General features: G+C 41.6%; 1 long non-coding RNA gene across 1 annotated transcript; it reads left to right on the top strand.

Annotated features, from left to right (window-relative positions):
• The first annotated feature begins 650 nt into the window (after window positions 1–650).
• On the top strand, window positions 651–12,503 carry LOC132332457 (uncharacterized). The gene is made up of 3 exons (XR_009487904.1): window positions 651–990; window positions 5,607–5,903; window positions 6,625–12,503. It is a non-coding gene; the product is annotated as an uncharacterized LOC132332457 (long non-coding RNA).
• Window positions 12,504–14,133: the final 1,630 nt, after the last annotated feature.

The following is a 14,133-nucleotide window of genomic DNA, read 5'->3' as shown; positions in this document are numbered from 1 at the left end:
AAGGTCAACAATTTTATACATATCCAAATGAACAGCTTCCATTAAGAAGATTCCCAAATATACTGATTTCCGCTGTAGGTAAAGAAATCCTAATAATGAATGCAATGACATCAAAGACAGCCAATTACCTATGTTTATAATTAATGTGATCTTGGTGTAGCAGTGATGAATGGGTATGTACTGCTTCTTATTGCAAACAATAGTGGTACCCCGGTTTTTGCACCCATACTCGTAATGGAAGAGAGGGAAAATTTCAAAACAGTGGCTAATATCAAAAGCCTCCATCCAGAGAAAGCTGTGAACATACTGTCTGATGTTCTGAGGTGAAAAAGCACCAACAGTTTCCATTTCATCACTTTTAAAATCAGATCACTTGTTCAGGTGCTGCTGTGATTGATAATGCCAGCGTTTGCTTCAGGAATGTTCAGGCTCGCACCTCTGTGAAGAATATCCAGGACTAGGAAAGAGGTTTTGGCCTACACTGCATCTGAATGAAGTGGAGCTCACACTGTGGTACTGATTATTTCAGGTCTGTGGAATTGAAGAAAGCTCTCTCTCGCCACACGCGGTATCAGCTTTCACTCAAAACCCTCCCAAACACTAAAAACTTTGGACTTGATTGCAGCCGCTAAAGCAGGATTAAATGTGTCACCAGTGTATGAACTGAGATCCCTTTGACTCTGAAGAGAGCCTCGAGCAATGATTCAAAACTACACGAACTTTCAACTTCAGTTCACTCAGGGCCGTGGGGTCTTCAGTTGTAAGCTGTGTTTTTCCAAGCTTTGGTTTTTTTTCTTTTTCTTTTCCTTTGCTACAGGGTTCATTATTTTTCAGAGGATGGGTCTTTCTGCCCTGCAGGGATCTATCTATCACTGCTGACTCTCTGCATCTTCTCCACATGGAAGAAGTAATTGGATTGTATTTTCTGCACACGACCAAGACAGCAGGGAAACCCACAGCTGTAAGCCAGAGAACTAAGCTGTCTAGAGAGTAAGTACCTGATGCCTAAGGAAAAGAAATGTCTGGGTCTAACCACAAGATCTTTCCTTTCTTTCCATGGAGGAGCTGAGACATGCTGAACTGCATTCACCAGACTGCTCAGGAAGGTGAACTCTTCAAGGACCAGTGAAAAACATAAACAGCCAAATAACCTCTTCAAAAATGCAACCCAGGGGCATTAAATCATGTGACTATACAAAACAATAAGTATGCTGTGGGATGCTAATTGTACAGGACATTTCATGAAGTCACAGTGCAGTTATTGCAAAATCCAGGGGCTTTTTTACATTGCCAGGGCCTCCTTGTGCTACCACATGGCTGATGTATATGACTATGCAGGAGCAACTGCAACACCTCAGCCCAGACAAAAAGGCAAAAAAAGTGCTCTTATTTTACATATTTCCAGATTGCATTGTATTTTTTATTACTATATACATATTACATATAAGGCTGCAAAATGCTATATACATATTACATATAAGGCTGCAAAATGCTATGTTGTAGTCTTAAACATTGTGCTCTTTCTTTTTTTTTCTAAGAACACCAAAATCCTGACATTATTATATTTGGGGAAAGTGATAGGATCGTCAAGGCTTTATGCTGTTAGTCTTTAAGAGTTTAATAGATTTATTACTTTCCTTCAAATGAATGCCTGCTTGTCATTGTCATCCTTCTACTGTTTGTCGCCCCACCCACCTCCTTAGATCCAAGCCTAAAAAAAGAATCTCTTTGGAGCTTGATGTGTTGCTTGTAGCTATGTTAGAGGAACTGTACTATTCTGGGAACACTCAGGCTCCTCCAAACAGCTCTTCCAGCAGTAACACCATGCATGGTTTTTCATCTTGGCCTTAAGGACTTTCATCGGTCCCCTATCAAGCCTCACCTGTCAAATCCCAAGGGCCACAGAGGAGGAACTGTACTACACCAGAATGTCACCCTCAAACTCGCACTTATCATCATCATCATCGTCATCATCATCATCATCATCATCATCAATAATCATTATCATCATCATCATCATCACGTTTCCCATGCAGGCTGATTTGTGCGTTTCTCTCCAAGAAATATTTTATCAACCTTGACTGGAATAAAAGCAGTGACACAGGAGGAACACTGTCTGCTATTATTTTCCACTTATAAAGAACACAAATCTGCATGATGAGCCAAATTCTCCTATTGCAAAGATTATTTGTTACATGAAATAGCTAAAACAGCAGAAAGAACCCATTCCTGGAATTTATGAGGAAAAAAAAATTCTTTAGAGCAGCAAAACACCACAATTGTCCCACTCAGCATATTAACACCCACAGTAGTGATGGCAGTTGCAAATATGTGGGGGAGTATATGATTAAATCAGTATTTCTTAAATAGTTTTGGAGTGTGCAAGTGATATTTTGGAACAATAGTGGAGAACGCTCAGTCTTTTGAGCTGTCAGAGTTTCTGAGGGGGCAAGATTCAAAGGTCTTGCGTCACTTAATGCCTCCCAGTCTCCAGATTAATGGAAGAGAGGCAGCAGGACAGGGTGTTTTACTTGCAAGCTGGATGAGTTATGATTTGTTTTCTTTTTTCTTTTTTTTTTTTTTTTTTAAGAAAAAATATAATTTAAATGCTGCTGTCATGGAATACTAAAATTACACTGTGCCATACAAAGATTTCTTATGAATAATAAGAGCTAGTGCCTATACGCTTGCACATATTTGTGTTGTAATTTAAAACATAACATCACCACAAGCAAAACAGGTTTAGGAAATTTCTGTGAGAGAAATTCTTTACCTCAGGAAGAGGATCCATGATAATGAAAATCAATGTGGCAGACAGAAATAGCATTTAAACCTTTGCTAGCAAGATATGACACATCAAAGGAGTTAAATTGATCTTCCAGCCTTCTGTCCCAAATATTGCTGCAGCAAGATGAGCCTCCCTTTCTTTGTGCTGACAGCTACACAATGTTCCTTTCCCCATCAGTGTACATTGCATGCTGTCATTGCCACCACCCTCTCTCCACTGCCAGACATCTGAGCTACAGTGAAAGATTTGGATTAACAGGAGCAGAGTTTTGCATGGGCAGTGATGCTGTGAAATCAATGAAACCTAAGACATGTGGACCCTGAGCTTGTGAGCATCCACAGACACTGGAATATCAGTAAGCAGCATGACTGAGGCTAAACTTGGTATCATAACAAAGCGTGGGTCTAAATAAAAGCTGCTTTAAACTCCCTGGAGGTTTGCTGCTTCTACGTGAGGACTTGTCAGAGAGTAGCTCTCCTACAGAAACAGCCATACCAAATATAGTGTGCTGGAGTAAATGCAAGAGGCACTGCTGGAAGAACACTAAAATTGTTTTGCTTTCTTGCTTTCTTTCTTTTCTTTTCTTTTTTTTTTTTTTTTTTTTTATTATGGATGCTGTATTTTAAGGCATTTGTGTATTTGCCCCTCTAGCTCTGTGATTCCCTCAGTTATTGATACAACACAGCCATTTTCAGAAGCTCCAAGTCTTTCTAAAGGCCTTGGTTTGGGTTGAGAGACTCCGTCGTGTGCCAGCACCAGAGAAGCTGGTGAGCAAGTACCTCTCTCAGATGTCTGTCAGCCACCAGGAGACCCCAATTATGTCACCTTTTCTGCAGGTCTGCTGTGGGTCAGTTGCATAGTTAGCTTTGATTTAGCTGTGGATTCGTGCAGGCAGCAAGGTGGAGCTAGGACAGGAAGTAGCCAGACACAGTTGTACAACATTTGCCCACTTTACCGCAATGGTGCCTTTTTATAGAATGGTAGAATGGCTTGGGTTGGGAGAAACCTTAAAGACTATCCAATTCCAACACCCAGGGACATCATCTGGTTCCATGGGTGGGATACCTTCCAATAGACCATTTTCTGACAACTTTCCTGCTATCCCTTCCCTCCTGCTCTGTTCAGGGTGGCATGTGTTCTTCATGCAGCTGCTGTGACATGTAGGAAATCTGCAAGCATGCCAAGCAGGAGGACCTGTAAAGACAGCAAAGCAGTGACCTTACCTGCAAGCCTAGGTACACCAAAGCTGAAGGCAAAGCTCTCCTGGTTCAAAGAATCCTGGATTCTCACCTGTGGGTTTCAAAGCACAGCAGGCAGTAGCACTTATGGGAAGTTTCATTCTTTGGGCCTTTTTATTCCACACAGTCTTCCTCCTCTGCATCTTCTTTTTAAAATATTTTAGTTTGGAGTTGCTCAAACTTCAGCACACAAATCGGGGCACAGTGAGCCCCTTGTATGTCGGTACAAAACCCTTACTGGAAATGGTTTTGATGGAAGCCAGGCCAGCTCTCACCTGCCCCAGTCCAACACCCTTTCAGCACCCCTGGTGGAAAACTCTGCACAGCCACACTCCTAAATTCGCATCTGGGCTGTGAGAATGATAAGATATCCCAGCACTTTTGTGTCAGTACAGAGTACATTTGCACACTGCAAAGTGTGGGTCTTGCTTGCTATGGGGAGGGACAGAAACCGAGCGATACCTTCCCTAATGACCCGTGCTCTAACACACCCCTGTGGGTCCCAGGGCAAGGCCAGCCTAAATAAAAGCAAGGCTTTGGACTGCTACAAAACAGGAGATGTCCTAGGAGAGGTGACTCTGAATGAGAGATGAGCCATCTGTGACCACCCACATGGCGGAGATCACCTGACGCTTCAAACATCGCCAGCAATCTCATCTATAAGCCCACACCTTTTCGTTTTAAAATTAAAGTAATATTCTGAATAATAGGAGTACACTCATTCTTGGAAAGAGTAGAACACATAGGATCTTTTTTATTTCAGTGTTAGAAAAAAGAATTGGACAAAGCACCAGGAATTATTGTTTCTTAGCTGAACTCTTGTAGACTGAGTTTTGGTCCAGAGTGGGGTGTTTTTGTGTGACACAGTGGTAAATTTCTGAACAAAGAACTTTATGATACAGAGACAATACTTGTAAGAAGCTTTTAACTCTAGGTGTGCTGGAGGTCGTTTTGAAAACTTCTGCTATCTTTTCTTCTCACAGCAGTGCTTGCAAATGGATTGAAATCTTCCTTGGGGATTTCTGTAACAAAGTGGGTAAAAATTTAAGTGCTTTGTAATCTCTGTGGGAAGAGATAGTATCAGGTAGAGTTGGTAATTTAAATTACTTAGAGCAATGATGCTTTTGAAAGCCTTACTTCACTCTTGTGAAAACTAGTTGGTAGCAAAATTACATTCCAAAAGCTTCTCTGCATACTCCCCTAATGAACTTCTGATTTACGTGGAGTTTGTAGATATGACTTCTTTCTCCTAATGTCATTTGCTTCCTTTTATTCAAGGCAGATTTCTGGTTTAGGGGGAAATATTATGTAGCTCCTATAGCCGCTGTGGAGGAATTATTGCAAATACCTCATTTGTAATCCTTTTGTTCTCCCACTCTGAAACCCCACGTCTCACTTCTCCATGGAGGAGAGGATATTCTGTCTGACTTATTACAAAGCCTAAAGCATGCTTAGGATTAACTGCAGCTAATCACTAAAAATATGCCTTCTCATTTTGGAACTGTTGTGACTCTTCAACGTGGGAAAAGTGCTTCCTACTTAAAAATCTATTTTACTTCTAATTTTTGTTTCCTTCCCAGGGGCTGGGCTTGGGCCTGGGCCTCACCAGCATGCCTAATAATGTCATCAGGACTAAGGACATGAAGAGGATGAGGTGTCCTGTACCCAGCAGTGACACATGCCGGTACAAAGATTAAAACCAAAATTGACTGGACCTCAGACAAAGGAGAAGAAGGGAAGTTGTTGAGATCCCCACACAGATGTCTGATTACAATTCCAGCAAGGTGCATTTGAAACTGTGTCACAGCTCAGCCTCTTCTCCCCAGTGCCTGTGGAGGCAGCTTCCAGCATGACACATCCCATCTTTGACTCACCAGGTAAGGCTGGGGTATCAGTATGAAAATTGGACAAATATTGACTTCTTTTGGCACACAGAAACTTTGTCGTACCTATGAAGCAATATATTTATGGAATGTTCAGCTTACACATGATTATGGGCTGGAATGAGTCGTTTTTTGAAGGATGATGCTGAAGAAAGTGATGTCAGATACTGTCAGTGCTGGAGTTTAGAAAACTGACCGCTAATCTAGTGTTTTCCAATAAGCCACCCTGATTTAGAGCACAGAATAAAAGTTGTCTCCAAAAGTAAGTGAAATAAACTTGCACTTCAAGGCATAAACAAGCTTCATGAGAGGTGGGGATAGGAACAATATCCCTTTCTGACACGTTACTTTATAACTGTGGAATGTGAAACTGCTTGCATCTTTCTCTGAAGGGTCTAGTCTGGGCACTTTTAGATGCTAGGTAAGTAATTTTTAAAATTTATAGATTCTCCAACTTCTTTCAATGGAAATATGAGTTTTCAAGGATATTTTACACTGGTCACTTGCTATGTAGAGACCAAGAACTTCATTTCCTCCATCACATTTCATGATTGCATTAGAAGGAGTTCACAGATGCCCAGGGACCGATGAACCACATGAGGAAAACCATGAGACAGCTTAGACCAGGAATCAGATTGTGTCTGACAGTTTTCTAACACCTGATGCCTTTAAATCAATGCTTGATTTTTGCTTTTTTTTTTTTTTTTAATTGCAGAAGACATGCATCAATTCAGCTGGAAAACAGGAACTTAAGGAAAGAGCTTGAAAGTCTGTGGCAAGCCTATAAGGACTGATGTACAACACAATTGTAAAGTTTAATTCTAGAATGAAGATCAATGAATATACAAAGATTAATGTTTCTAAGAAAACAAACACATAAATCTACAGCCATTTTGACAAATGATGTGCAGATTTCTCCTGGGGAGCATGCAAAGAAGGCCCACACCTACAGAAAGGCTGTCCCAAGATTATGTCACCTACATGTGTCACGAAGGAATTTTCTTCTTGACTGCTCAGAGGAGGATTTTTAACATTTGCCTTTCATTTACTCCACAACATTTCATTGCTGAGTAACTTGTACTTCTTCACACCATTTTAATTTGATGGCATGTACGAGTAATGCAGAGACCTTTCTTTCCTAGGGGAAATTAGGAAAATAATTCATTCTTTCTCTCAGTAACTCTACTGAATTCAATTTGGGTTCATTCTTTTAGGAAAGGTGTTTATCTAGTTCTGTCAATTAAGATATGGAAGGAAAAATGCCAATAATACTGGCCATCTTGTCATCACAATTCTTAGTTCTTTTATGCCGTGCTTCCTCCACAGAGACTTTAATTTTGCAGAGGAAAAAACTAACATAAAGTCTTAGAAGGTTTAAGTCACATCTGTAATTTCTGCATGTTACTAAATACTAACATACACTATGTACATGGAACAAAACTTCAGCAAACGAGTTTTCACATTGATTTGGTTTTTTGAGCTCATTTGTAAGGTTTTCATTTTAATTTCTTTTCTAACATTTACTTCAATATATATTTGCCAGATGAGTTGCATGCACAGAAAAAGGTGTAACAAAAGGGCAGGAGTATCCGCTGCATTATGTGCTCCTGAGAGACAGAGAAAGAACATTATTTGGAAATTTCTGTGGCGGAGGGCCCTGCTGGCAGCTGCTGATCTCATTCCTATCCCTTACATGGGGTTGTTAGCACAAGGACACATGTGGGAATGGCTGAGGACTGGGGAGGCCATGACCAAAGTGAATATTGATTCTCTTTTTCCTTGGTGTGGCTGCCTGTGTAGAAAACATCGATCAGTAGTGCAGCCTGGGAGAAGGCTGAATGAATTAATGGAAGAGAGAACCCTCTCAGAGCCACTGAACACACAGAAAATCAGCCTGGCTCAGGATGTGTCCGGGCTGCAAGTGCTTTGCAGTAGAGAGGAGACGCTGCTTGCGATTCTCCGGTCTCACGCTCCTCGTTCCAACATCAGCTCTAGGGCGTTAGCATTAGCTGTTCTTATTTCATTATGCTTTTATTTACTGTTGGCAGGAGAGGAGGTCTGGAAGCTGCCCAGAGTGCTGGCTGCAGCCGTCGAGAGACCTCTCTTTCCCCAGGGCTGGCTGCAGCACAGAATTGATGGGCGCTGAGTAAATGTGTTTCATATCCAGAGCAAATTTTCCAGAGTGCCTAAATGGCTTGAAACTGCAGGTTCTGTTGGCCAAGATCAAGTAACTTGCTTGGGAATCTGCTTCCAGTTAGTTTTCTCTCTTTTTGTCTCTCTCCCTGTGTTTGTGCATTTTCAATTATGCAGAAATGTATCATTCAGCTCCACTTCCCTTTATTTAAGCAGGCAAGGAACAGTGAGCTTCAAAACTGCAGGATACCTCGAAATCTTTTAACTTCAAACATTCTGTCTCCGATAGAAAACCACGTATTTCCTTTTTAATCTCAGTCACGTTAACTGGTACTGGTAACTTTGTACCCACAAGCACAGAACACTAGATGGATAGACTGCAGCAAAACGGGTTACATGTTGTATTTAGAAACAAGTACCTTTAAAAAATTTACCTGTCTGCCAAGACTTGGAAAAACGAGAAAGCAAGTTCAGCTTGGTACACAGAGCAGTTCCTCACTGCCTGACTCTCCTCATGGCTTCTGGGAATGCCTGGCACATCAGGTAACACATGCTGAGCAAGAGCCAAAAAGCCCTTTGTTGCTTGTAAAAATGAAGCAAGCTCCTTATTAGAAAACAGCTCCTTTCAGAGGCATTACAGCCATGGATGATGCTGTAGCCACTCTTCTCAGCCATCAGGCAGAGAGCCTACCAGGGACCAGCCTTCAGCTGTGTCAGTAGGTAAGGTGTATAACAAGGATAGGTCCCGTTGTCCTGTGCCAGAGCATCCTACCTTTCTTTTATACTCCATTGCAGAAACAACACACGCTAACAGCAAACATTTGCATGAAACAAGCAATGATGAAATATACCTATTTAATTGTTCACAGTCCACTAAGTCAGGAGAGCCCCTGAGTCACCCTGTGCTGTTTTGACCTCCAGGTCTTTCCTGACTCATCTGCAGCTCTGGTGTGACTGTTCCTGGCTGCCCCTCACTGAGGAAAAGAGATGATTTTTTGAGGCTGAGGTGATCTGGTGTGGCAGGTGCTATACTGTCTCAGATAGGAGGTCTCAACTAGCAGAGTTTCCTGTCTGTTCAAGAGCTTACAAGCTGAATGCCTTTGTAACTTCCTCCTGGGCTTGAGGGTAGCATCAGGTGCTGGGGCTGTTTCACACTGCTTGTAACATCTGGCTGATGCCATGGGTTATAACAATAAATGACACCACGCACAACAAACATCTCCAGGGCTTTCTCTGACTTCAGCCTCTAATCTCTCAGGCTTCCTGTACCCCGTATCTGTCTATAATGTTTTTGAAATGACAATCCTAGTGATTTTGACATGGAGGATTCATGTGAAGCTGGTGCAGAGGCTGGTAAGAGGCTGCCCTGACCCTCTGGGCCTGGGAGTGTCACATTACTCTCTGCGTTTGAACTGAAAGTGGAGAGGGTTCAGAAGGGTCAGACAGACATCCATATGACCCTGCTTTCCTCTGTGTCATGGGACTTTGTGCACAATTGGCAATTACAGATGTAGCCCTGAGACTCACACCAAGCTTCTGACCTGTTGTCACACACTATTTTATGCAGCATGTCATGTCCGACATGACTGTAATGTCTTCTGTCTTACTCACATCCAGCTCTGTCGCCTGCTTTTTTTAACTTCTCTCACAGGAATTTCTCTTAGGCAGACTTTTCTTCCATTATTCAGACTCAAATCACTTTTCACCACTCTTTTGTTCCACATCAAAGCCTGTAGCCTCACCCCCTTTGCACTGAGGGCTCCCAAAAGCCTAGAAAGCTTCTGAGGAAGCCAGTCTCTGTGGAGCTGGAGCAATGAGCTGGGGTGGCTGTACACGTTCCTGTTATTGAAAGCAAACAGACCTGTCCACGCTGTTTCATTCACCACCCCCAAGGATTTGGCTGGGCCATCTCCCTGCCAGTTCACTGTTTTCCCTGTCTGGCAGTGTTTGCTGTGGGCAGTCATACTTGGCCAGAGGATATGCTCCATGGCTCTGCTCAGGCAAGCCTCTCTCCCACATGTTCACATATGTTGTGTAAAGAATGTCAGATCTTTGCTGGACCTACTGGGTGGCTCCTTAAGAGAAATGCTGGGACTCAGCACAGGCACATCCTGCAGTGCCCACTGTGGGCTGTAGGCTGTAGTGATTGCCAGAGCCTCCCTTCTGGGCTGTAAAGGTTTTGCAAGCAGCCCTTCTGTGTGGTACTCCGTGCAGCTTATCCAGCTTGCTGTATTCCAGAGACATTGCTGGGCACTACCCTTGCCTCACCTGAGAGCTTTGGAGGCCCAGTGGCATGTGTTGTACTTGTCTGAGAGCTCAGCAGTGACCTCTTTGTGATGCTGGCTGATCTCTCCAGGGCTGGATCTGTTTCTCTCAATAATTTCACTTGCACTCTGGAATCCCACAAGCAGCTCTCGTTTTTAATTAGGGGCTCCGTAATGTCTCCAAAGACGTGTGTAGTGTCAGAGATCTCACATCTGAAACATAAGGCTCAATTGCCTCATATTTTTATTTTCGGTTTTGAGCACAATTACTGAGTCCCTCTACAGTCTTATTCTGTCCAGGTCAAGTCTTCAAATATCTTTCTTGATGGTTCAATTGCTCCAAGTATTATTTTGAAAATAATAAGTGACTCTCTCAAGTCACTTCTTGTCCTTTGTGTTCAGTGAGACAGTGAAAAGTTTTACTTCCATCTTTTCTCACTCTTTCATGGCCAACTCCATGTATCAATTCCCTGCTCATGTGAACACTTCAAACTGGCCTTTTGAGCTCTCAGTAACCCAAGTCCCTTCTGGAAGTTTGCCTGCTTCATTCCCAGGCTGTCTTTCTGTGTCTACTGCACTGGCTGATGACATAAACTCTGTCCCACCTCTCAGAAAGGGACAGTTTATCTCCAGCTGCAGTTCATCCCTTTGGAGTAGCACTGCTACTAATGTTAATAAGAGAGAAGTCCTCTTAGAGTCTGTAGCAAACATCCCTCAGGTAGCTGCAGCAAATGAGGAAATATTTAAAGGTGAGCTATGTCCTAATATCATCTGTTGGAAAGGACTTTATGTTTCATATATTTCATGTTACTACTCTGAAAGACTAAACGCAGGAGCACATTTCCAATTGAAATGCTTGTGGAAATTAAATCCATGTTTAAATGAATTTGAAACTTTTAATGCAAAATTGAGCACTTAGAAATTTTGCATCAACTCCAACTTAATTAAAATTAATAAGGTTTCAGAGAGTTTTAGTTGGGATAGATGAGGAAAGAATTTGGCCTTAAATGTGTAATTAAAATACAATTACATTGGAAGGAAGTAATTACCGAGGTTGTACCTCAAAAGCATACCTAATGGGCTATCAGGAGAAAAGGTTTATGTGTTTGGTTCACCAGCTATATAAGATATAAAAGGATGTAGTCACTGAAAGAAAGAGATATTAGCAAGATCATTTAGGTAGATAGTAGCAGCTCTTTTATGGTCAAATCATTCTGGCTACATTTAGGAAGGGGACCACTTCATCTTAGTTTGGGGTATGCAAGCACCTCCACAAGTTTTCCTTCTGACACATTCAATTGTTTCCCAGCCCTCTCATGGGGCTGTGAGAGAAGGAAGCGTTGTTCAACCAGGGTCAAACATCTCATCTGGATGAGAAAAAAGTTAGCGCTGAAATGTCACCGACATGTTTTATAAAAAATCCTTTCCTTAGGATTTTTCCTCCTGAGAAGCTGAGAGGTCTCAGGAACAAATGTAAACAATGATTATCTGCTGCTGTGGAATGCAACAGGTGGATCTGGGATTGGTCTCATGTGGTTGTTTTTAATTAGTGGCCAATCACAGTCCAGCTGTCCAGACTGTCTCGGTCAGTCACAAGCCTTTGTTATCATTCTTTTTATATTCTTAGCAAGCCTTCTGATGAAATTCTTTCTTCTATTCTTTTAGTATAGTTTTAATATAATATATATCATAAAATATTAAATCAAGCCTTCTGAAACATGGAGTCAACTTTCTTGTCTCTTCCCTCATCCTGAGACCCCTGCAAACACCGTCACACTGAAAGACCTCAACTGTCAGATTTTAGGAACTATTTGAGAAAGGACTTCTCAAAGTGAAGGACATAATCTGACCCTGGTTAAAACCTGGAAGGAATGCTCTTCTTGGTCCCCACACCAATCTGCATGAAGCCCTGAGCTGCACCACAATAGAACTGCAATTGTGGTGTCAGTTTTGTATAAACCTAAACTTGGTGGGTTTTTTACATTATTGCCCTGGCACACCTATGAAAAATGGTTTAATAAATATGACATTCCACAACAAGCACAAAACAGACAGGTTTGGGAGTTAGAGTTGAAGTTTGAGATTTAAAACTGAAGCCACTTTGTACTCTGTGGAGACAGAAAAATCTATCATGCATTTTTTTTGTTTTGTTTTGTTTCATTTCATTTGGCTTTTTTTTTTTTTTTTTTTTTTTTTTTTGGGTAATGTGATAGATTTTGGTTTTGAAGTCCGTGGTGAGGTTTCTGTTGACTATACTGAAGTTTGGATTAGGTTCACGGAAATAAATGAATTATATCTTATCATAAACTATACAGATAGTCAAAGATGCAAGGTTCACAGGCCCATTTGGATCAGCTCCTTTCCAAAGGTTCAGAGTCATGGATTGCATCGAATGGCCTGGAACACCTGGGTGTAACCTTGAGTTTAAATCACATCAAGATGATTTGATTGTAAGTTCTTGATTTAAACTTGTTTCTTCACATAACTTTCTGAGGTGTTTAACTGTGATTTTTACAAGTTCAGTGTGTTTTGTAGAAGAATTGTGGGAGGGGAGATGTGCAGTGTCCCCTGTGATGCAGTATCAAACACAGTGTAAGTAGCCTGATGCCTGATGTTTTAATCAACAGATACATGTCCTTGGCAAGGAGGTGATTTTAGCACTGCTGAACTGTTGACATTCAGTTCGCAGTCAAACTTTTCTTAGACAAGAGAAACACACTCTTTGTATTGAAGATTTAGCTCAGTAAAATAAAATTTGGTGACAGAAATTTCTCTCTACCCGTACATTCCTTGCAGCAATGCTTGTTACATGGATAAGGAACATGTAGAGCTTGACTTAGCCCTTTTCACACCCACACCAGATGTCTTCAGTAATACTCAAGCAGAATATTTTTCAACCTTTTTTTTTTTTAATTATTATTTTTAATTTTTTTTTTAAACACAATACTGAAGATGTGGGATTGTCAGTGTTGTGGTACTTCATCACCTAAAATTGTTTCCACATTAGAGCTCCCAAAAAAAGCCTGAGAAGGGGTGTTTCATGTGTGACATTATCAGCACTTGTCAACAGTGCAGGACTGAGTGAACTCAGCTTTCTGTGGCTGAAATAGCACAAGCACTTCCTTCCCTTAAATTGTTTCTTTCTCTTCCCCCAGGGTCTTGTAGCAGCTCACACCTGAAAAAGCAGCCTTTATGTCTTCCTCAAGCTAATTAAATTCAGATTCAAGCAGAGGAGCAATATTGCTAAGTGTCCTTTTGTTAACTTGTTGGTCTCTGAAGATTCTCACATTTCAGTCGTGACCAGCCTAAGTGGCAGCAGAGTTCTCAGCCATGGAAACCACATCTGGAGAAATCCCACCTCGCAAAATCACAGAGCTCTCAAGGATTTACATGGGGGTGACATTAACTACCAGGATCAAATAAATGTACTGAAAACATACTCCCAATCACAAAGGTCACTGAAAAGACACTCAGGTTTGGCTTATGCTGAGTTTTGCCTTTTTGTACCCATATGAAACATTTTTTTAATGCTTCCAGAATGGGTGGAGAAATTCATCAGAGCAGCTAATGGCCTGAAGTACACTGCTGAAACAGGCAAAGACTATTGCTTATGTTCACACAGCATCAATATCAGCATATTTTCAGTGTGACTTTCCTCCTGCAATCTTCAGTTTCCCCCAGAGGCGCTGGTGGAGCAGGTGCTGCCAAATGGAGAGCATCATGGAGGCTGAGCCCTATTGGATGTGTTCAGAGGCTGGATGGAGGCCATTCAAGGTTTTTCACCTGAATTTTATACCAAGTTTGGAACAATGTGGTTTAATTGATAC

Source organism: Haemorhous mexicanus, chromosome 1 (genome assembly GCF_027477595.1).
Source record: "Haemorhous mexicanus isolate bHaeMex1 chromosome 1, bHaeMex1.pri, whole genome shotgun sequence".
NCBI lineage: Eukaryota > Metazoa > Chordata > Aves > Passeriformes > Fringillidae > Haemorhous > Haemorhous mexicanus.
The sequence above is the reverse complement of the archived record's forward strand: the minus strand, read 5'-3'. Positions and strand labels throughout refer to the sequence as shown.